Source organism: Porites lutea, chromosome 7, assembly GCF_958299795.1.
Source record: "Porites lutea chromosome 7, jaPorLute2.1, whole genome shotgun sequence".
Classification (NCBI taxonomy): Eukaryota; Metazoa; Cnidaria; class Anthozoa; order Scleractinia; family Poritidae; genus Porites; species Porites lutea.
In genome coordinates, this window is record NC_133207.1 from 21,132,089 (window position 1) to 21,134,317 (window position 2,229).

The following is a 2,229-nucleotide window of genomic DNA, read 5'->3' on the forward strand; positions in this document are numbered from 1 at the left end:
TGTGCAATTATGTACTCTTCTGAATAAGTTATTTGTTGTCCGCATTACAATGGATTTGAATTTTAAAACGATTTTTTTGTGACACATGGTCTCGGGCCTGGAAAACCCGGTCCGACAGCCGCGAAACCAATAACCCCCCCGTACATGGAAAATAATTATCGGATCGAAGTAAAAATTACATTTATGTTAATAGCTTACCTAGTGCTACTTTGTGAATTTTTTTGAGAATTTTCGATTTTTCACTTTTGTCGATATTTACTGACATCCGCTCTTAAACAGCATGATTTATTGTGAAGTGGTTCAATGTAGCCGACTTTTTGTACGCTCGAAGCTATGTTTACCACTTCAGAGGAAAACGAGGTTACTTTGTCACTGTTTTGTGATTCCGGGATTTTCTCGCAAGACCAATTTTGCCTATAAATAAAAGTTAATTTATGGAGAAAAGAGGAAGGCAAATATTTTCGAAAACTGTACCTGCCAGCAAGTTAACAAGGCAAAGAACATTGGAGATAAACAACGCTCACCTTGATCCGTAGCCGGATCGTAGCCGCTGTTGACAGCATTTGCAAGAAGCGACAAAGAAAACTTTCTCATTCACGGTGAGTTGCCAGAAACAAATAAAGCTGTACTTTTCTTCTCAGAATTGGGTAGTAATTTAAATTTTCGGCGTTTTCTTTTAAACCGTTGATGCTAAAGCTTGCAAAACTCGATACAAAAAGATTAAAACTATCATTTGCCATGTCTGAAGATACTGTAAAGACCTAACTTTTGCGCATCCACTGCTTACGGCTTCGTGTTCACGCATGAATTCACCAGTCAATCAAACTAATCGTTTTTTAATGGTTTCCTTTCTGATTCTGTTGAGATCACTTCGTGTGAGTATACTAAAACAAGACGCTGTGTAAGCGTATATTTGGGCGTGGTCGTACTAAGGGTATGATACTTTGAACATGCCTTATTGCAGCTAAAAAACTGTCATCATATCTTACCAGAGAAGACAAATCCTTTACTCCACTTGTTTGCTGAACCACACAGCTTATACAGTATGTCCCAATCCACAACAAAAATAGTGTCATTTCACGACAATGTTTGAAAATATGCACATCTCCAATGCAGACATGCTTGGAGCCAAATTGCAACATAGGACATAAAGTGGTTACAGCCTGGAGAGTGAGGTTTATCTCAGCTCCACTGATACTGACAGATCTGTTTTCACACCAATAACTTTGTACAGTGTATTCCGGTTACTAACAAGGGCAAATAAAGTTCCTTAAGTGCAGTATCCACAAGGATTAATAAGAGAGTATCACATTGCATAAACTGCTATAGTGCGGCACTGTTAACTGTAGGAACATTGGTAACTATTAACAATTTTCAACATTGCTTGAGAAAAGATGAGTTTCAAAGGTGGCAATATGTACACCTTTAAGTTCATATATATCCTCATTCCTATGTAGAGTCTAAAAATATTGCACTTATTTATGCATGGATGGTATTTCCAACAATACATATGTCCCTTCACTATGAATGTTATGATACATATCTCTAGCATGAGAATCAAATACATTATATCCCCCAGCCTCAGTGCTGTAGATACAAACACCAATAATTGCCACCGTTAAAATGAATGCGTTGTAGTTCAGTGCCAAGAGTGTTTGAAATGCTGTAACCTGTGAGTGGCATATACAGTAGTGATGGATGTTGCAAGTATAACTGTCACTGTATTCAAGGTGGAAAAATTGCTCAAACACTGTAACCATTCCTGGCAATTCTGTTAACATTGACATAGATTGTCTTGCAAGCAGTGACAGACAAGAATATAATTGAATACCAACAATCATTATTTGAGTCATATCATCAACTGAAGTCATCTTTGGTATCTTACTGTAAATTAAAGCGCACAGACTCATTGCGACACATCGTTGTGCACCATTTTCCCCAAATCCTGTAACATTTCCTTGACAGTATGGAGCATTAATTGCTTTTATAGCATCTACATAAACTGAAGGTCCTGGATTCTTCTCTATATCAGTACAAAGCTTAAACTGGCCAAAATTAACCCGGTGATTCAAACTGTTTTAAGCACCATAAAATGGATAATTACATGTACAGAGGGGTAAATTCTTACTTAGAAGCCTATTTGGATATCTGATTCCACCTAAATCGCCTGTGCTCTGATGCTTGGACGACAGATACACCTTCCCTCGTTTACGAACTAGTTTTGGAGTT